Raw genomic sequence first — 6,753 nt, 5'->3', positions numbered from 1 at the left:
TCAGAGCCAAGTAAACCACTGTATAAGATATTATATAATTTGGAATAGACTCAAGTGTATATTGTTACATGTACTATTCAGAAAATATAAAGAAATATCCTTAATTTTCAAAAAAATGCGAAGCCCGCATGAGGATATATTGCCCATCACCAGAAAAACATATATGGGTAGGTTGAACAGCTTTTTCATTTTTTTCTGGCCTAATGTCGTATCTTTCAAAGTAGTTGCCGAAAAGATGTCACATTCAAAGTAAAAAAAATGGATGGTGCTTTCTCAAATAAGTAACACAACAAAATAATCATTTTCTTTACCCAGCTCCCAAAACTGTTATGGCCTCGTTTATGTTGAAACCCAAGGTGAACTCAATGAATTCTCCTTATCATTATCATTATAATGGAAATTGAAGTTTGGATTTTGACGTCGAAGGTACAGCTCTGTTTACAAATTCAGGGCCATTCTTTCCATAGCAAACTGTCGCTTCAAAATGAATTGCGGAATAACGCTAGTGTCAGTGTGCAATGAGATAATTATATCAAAACAACATTTTAACCAAAGACAACGTCGAACACAATATAATTATTGAAAGAAATATCTTCAAATAGTGGATCTTAAACTGCGTACCTAGGTTAATAGTTTTTCAGGGCCACCAAATATTACAAAAAAGAGATCTGCCGTTTTATCGGTATGAAATGTTTTAATATAAGGAACAAGATGTAAATGAGATCGAGCGCATCTATGGAGTCACGAGTCACTACATGCAGCATAGCAGGCAACCTCACGTTGAACGACTTTTTCCGTCTTTTTTTGAGTTTCACTAGCTGACATTATAATTGCGACTTGCTATCTTCAAATGAAGGAGATTTTCAAGACTACTGTTACTCTTAAAAAATGCAAAGTGCATGTGTGCACTTCTTTGTACTTTAAATTTTGATTTGCTGCAAAATGTTACAATTTTTGTTGGCCAAGGGAAAAATCGTACGTTAATGATTCCACATACTGCAGAGAAATGTGTTAGCCTTTTTAAGTATATATACCTGATACTTAGATATTTTTATGCTTACAATGTAGTTCATTCGGACATTTTTACAGTGTGTTGTCCCATTTTATACTTCCCAGGTATTCACCAGGTACATGGCCAGTTATTACCTTTATTACATACATACATACATACATACATACATACATACATACATACATACATACATACATACATACATACATACACACACACACACATACATACATACATACATACATACATACATACATACATACATACATACATACATACCCACATACACATACACATACATGTATGTGATCGATTGTACATGTATTAATTAAAAATTACTTGATCCTCGCCAGCTATAGTGTGATCCCAATTAAAGCCATTGTCTTGTGTTTAGTCTAATGAAATCCATAATAGACAGTGAGAACCGTTTCAACGGCAAATAATAAACGAAATTCAAACCGGGGACATTTTTTCTGAGCAGAAGCAATAACTCGGAAATAGTGAAAATGACAGGTCTTGTTTGGCTATCAGACAGACAATATTTGTATTTCTTTTTATTTCTGCTATTTTGTTATCACCATTCAAGTACGAGTTATACCGAAGGCTTTCACCAAGGAACTGGCCGCCGCTGGTTTCGTGAAGTATATGTCTTTGAATTCGCTCGAACGTGTGCCACTGAAATGGAGTGTTCCACTAATTAAGTTTTTTTTTCAACGAATTTTCCCTGTTCCAAAGTGAAATCAGACTTCTCTTTCAAGAATTTACAATATCAACACCATACTCTGTAAATACTGCCATCTATTAGGTACTTCCTGTTTTCACTGGTATGGATGTTCATCCCGGATTGTTCAAGCCATCATGCCAATCTTACATCTTTAGATTTTCCAGAATGTGGCGATTGATCTTTTGAAGCCACCACATCTGAAGTGTCGCTTGTTGTCTTGTTGCAATTAGCGGGTTGTTCATCATTTCCATCACTCGTACCTGGCTTACTAGATGAAAAGAAATGATCATGAGTTTATATACGTCGTTTACTCAGACTGGAACCAGTTATTCACCACTGTGTAGGTACTCGGTCAAACTGTCATGATTTGTGACTGTGAGTTACCAGAATTACATGCTATTTCCCTCGGCCTTCAGCCTCGGGAAATAGCATGTGATTCTGGTAACTCACAGTCCCTCGTGTGTAATAAACGGGTGCTATAGCCCTCATGGCCAGGCAATATGTGTTCAGTAGAACATTGTACTGTGCGCCCTCATCGATCACATAAGGCTAACCATTCGTTGACGCACTAACACGGAGCTTCGCACTATAAATATAACACGTCAACGAATGGTTAGTCCTATATGTGATCATGGCATGAGTTTTCTGTAAAACATTTCGAGCAACGGGAGTAATTATGTCATCGTTTGCACAAACTCAATGTTTTCAGAGATATTTTACCAGATCCATGTGATACTGCATATATTTGGCCTTTAACGTGTCTCTTATAAAATTGCAATTTGGCTACCACCCACCGGGGGGGGGGGGGCTACTCGTATGGGTAATGGATATGTACCCTAGAGGACAAAAATTACAACCACAAACTCTACAAAAATTCAAAAAGTAGGGGTCAAAAGTCTACATTTTAGCCAGAAACAGGGGTCAAATCGTCTGAGTGGGCATGAGTTTTGAAAACTTTTGATACACTTTCACGTGACACATGCATGCTTCAGTCAGGGAGGGGCTTCTATTTCCGTTAAAAGATGACTGAAAACAACCCGTGGAAATTGCAAAAATTGATAAAAACATCGTGAAAATGTACATCCTAATTATTTGTTGTGATATGTCATGTTTATGTAAACGCGTTCCAGATAAAAAGGTTAAAGATTATTCAGTGGGCGATATAACATGTATATACTATTAACAGTCGTTAGAATTTAACAAGTGAAACATTTTGTGTAATAATAAGAATATTTCAAAGTAAGCCTAATATTATATAAATTACACTTATATAAGTGGTTTATTTACCCAATCGTATAAAATGATTACAATATAATGGTAACAAAAATCAAAAGAGAGAAGGGTAAATGGGGAGTCAAGAAATAGCTTACAGCTAGTCTAGCATGATCCCCGACATTGTATATTGCGAATGAAAACAATAAGAGGGTTCAGTCATTAAGATGACTGAAAACATAACTGGGAGAAGAAAATATATCACATATACATATACATATACATATACATATACATATACATATACATATACATATACATATACATATACATATACATATACATGTACACACAAAAAAAAACATTTTTACTACATGAAAAAGTCTAATACAATAAACGAAAAGTCAATACATCTGCAAGTTTACAATTTAATCACCTGTACTGCTCTACTAAATATTGTTTAAGAGATTTCCTAAAAATATGTTGGGAATTTTTCGATCTGATTTGGATAGGAATATCATTCCAAATTTTTGCACCTACGAATGAGATAGCAAACTGACCAGAATTTGTTCTCGCATGGTACGGGTAAAGATTTTGACGATGGCAGAGTCTCGTGTCATATTCATGTTTTTTGTCACTAAAATAATCGGACAAGATATGTGGTGAGTTCAAGTGAACCAGGCTGTAAATAAAAGAACCTATTAAGAGTTTGTGAAGCTTGTAAATATCTAGAATATTCAGCTGTATAAATAAAGGAGCCGAGTGTTCCATGTGAGATTTGAACAGCATCGTGCGAACAATCATTTTTTGGGCAGTTATTAAATCTGTTTTATATGAATGTTCAAAATTACACTTTAATATATATTTGTACCAAATTATACATAGTCTCAGTTTAATACCCAAACTCTTGCCGTTGAGTCTACGTAACCAAGACTAACGTACATATACTTTGCATCAAAGGTCAATGAAAGTTGGCGCAAAAAATCAGGTCAGCAGGTGATGAGTACAAAGGGGGGGGGGGAAGAATCAGGGTGGGGGGGTGTCACATTTAACAAACCTTTTCTTGGGGGAGGGTCACATTTTACAATCCGTAGTTTGTGACCAAATTGAAGATTTAATTATTGTCAATTTGCTTTGTGTGTTTTGAGATGTAAAAGTGAGATGAGCACTCAACATTTATTTTTACGAGTACTTTGCATGCCAAAATACAAAAATAAAAATATATATATTGTAAGAAAATTGTTTAATAAAACGATGCATTTTGTTGAGTGTACCATATCACCTTATCACTGACACTGTCCGTGAATGTTGTTGTTAAAATATGATGGTGATGGTAGCAGTGTCGATGTCATAGAGAACACGAACAGTGATACATGTACTGACTCAAGTAGTACCAGTGAGTCAGATTAGAGTGACTCTGATAATGGCAATACTGAAGGTGAAGGTGATGATGACAATGATATCATGGAACTTTTACAAGTGACCAGATCAGACAGTATGCACAACATGGAAAGCATGTTTTAGATACCAACTAGTTCGTGTATGGTTATAAGAGAAATGTAACTAGCCAGTCTTTTCCTATTTGTCACTATCTGTACAAATGTTGCTTTCTAATACAGAGTCAAAATCATTTGATTTGTATGTATACATATAATGGGAATATTGATTAACGTTCAGTATATGCAATTGTCATGGGGAGGGTAATGTTTTACAAAATGGGACAAAGGGGAGGGTCACCTTTTACAAATGGAGAGTGGGGGAGGGTCATGTTTTACTTAACAGGCCATGATTTCCTCCGCCCCCTTGTAAATACTGGTGGCTCCCTAAATTGTGGATTTTTATCTACAATTTAAAATCACTTCTTTTCTATGCAATGTATCAAATAGGCTTTGATGTTTACTTGCCCTCTACACACTCTATGACACTAAATGCGCATGCTCCGTGTGAACAATAATTAGGGGTAGACCATTCGATATCCTGGGGGGGGGGGCTTGGAAGATTGGTGGAGAGTCATTATTTTTTTTCCCACCTGCTTGCCTGAGAATTATTTTTTTTCTCCTTCGCCTATGCTGGCAACTTTTTTTTTCTTTGCTTTTTTGAGATATCCGGATTTTTTTTTACATCAATGTTGAACACCTACATTTGTTGCCACAATTTTTTGTTTGGTTTTCACACAGGGTAATACAGAGAGTAAAAAGATGCTGTTCTATCACACACATTATTTAGAAAACTACATATTTGATACATGTTTGATTTTCACTTAAATAAACATCATTGACAGTTTTTATGCCATGGTATGATGACACACTGAAAATACAAATCAGAAACTTGATTGGTGAGCTCAGACATTCAGATAGACCGGTCAGTTTCTCCAGCTTGGGGGGATGGGGGGGGGGGGGATGTCAGTATTTTTTTTCCATTGGGCCAACAAGAAGTCACTGACCCCCGTGAATAAAGTTTCATAGCATCTGACAGTCAGCTGTAGAGGGAAGAGCTTTGAGACTGGGATATATTCACCTGTGTGTGTGTGTGTGTGTGTGTGTGTGTGTGTGTGTGTGTGTGTGTGTGTGTGTGTGTGTGTGTGTGTGTGTGCGCGCGAATGGGGGGGGGGTTCTAGGGGGTCTCCCCCTAGAAGCCCTGGAGGTTTTTACTTCTAAAGGCAATATTTAGGCTATTCACAGACATTTTCAGACAATAATTTGCAAGCTTTACAAGACAGCTCTAACATGTAAAAAGCAACTACATAAGGTTGAAACATTTTTTAAATAAAGTTCCATAGCATCTTGACAGTGAGAGGTGGAGGAAAGAACTTTGATTTGAAACTGGAACATGTCTACCTCTTATGGGGGAGGGGGGTTCTAGGGGGTGTCCCCCTAGAAGCCCTAGAGGATTTTTACTCTTAAAGCCAATTTTCAGGCTATTCACAGACACTTTCAGACAATAATTTGCAAGCTTTACAAGACAGCTCTAACAATTGTAAAAAGCGACTACACATGGTTGAAACATTTTTGAAATAAGGTTTCATAGCATCTTGACAGTAAGAGGTGGAGGGAAGAACTTTGATTTGAGGCTTGGACATGTCTACCTCTTACGGGGGGTCCTAGGGGGTCTCCCCTAGAAGCTTTTCAAGTTTTTTACCAATTTTGGTGAATCTTATTGTTGGTTTAACGAATGAGTGGCCTCTGGGGTGATGGAGTCCAAGGGGTCCCCCCTGCCAGATCTGCAGTTTTTTGTTTCTATTTAGGCAATTTTTAGGTTATTCATAGCCTCTGAGATATATATTGCCAAGCATCGAAAAGCTAAAGTAAATATAAAAGTGGGCCTGTAACATTGGTATAGGGGCATTGATATTGCATGTATAGTAAAGTTACTGATGTGTGAGAGCACTTTAGGAGGTCATACCTAGTGTACAATAGAAACTTGAATTTGAGTTGTGGTGTCGATACATGTAGTGTCTGAAATAGGAAGTATATTCATCCCTTCTGACAAATTCATACTGAAGAGACTAGAACAATTTAGATTAAGTTCTTTTATAAACTATCCAATAGTATGAAGATTACCATTACAAAACCTTCAAGTTCACTTTTGCCCCAAAGTGCAAGATAAGTGAAGCACTGATTGTGAAACAGCCAAACACTTACATGGCAAGTTCTGTAACTAGTGTGGTAGCTAGGTAATACATGTATTATATGTATAATTTTATGTATAGTTATGTTTGAACCCTTACATGAAGTAATATTTAAACCATTTATGAAAGAAACAGAGACAAGAACAAATATATATATATACCACAGGCTAACGAAAC

This window comes from Glandiceps talaboti, chromosome 10 (genome assembly GCF_964340395.1).
Source record: "Glandiceps talaboti chromosome 10, keGlaTala1.1, whole genome shotgun sequence".
Lineage (NCBI taxonomy): Eukaryota > Metazoa > Hemichordata > Enteropneusta > Spengelidae > Glandiceps > Glandiceps talaboti.
This window is presented reverse-complemented; position numbering follows the sequence as displayed.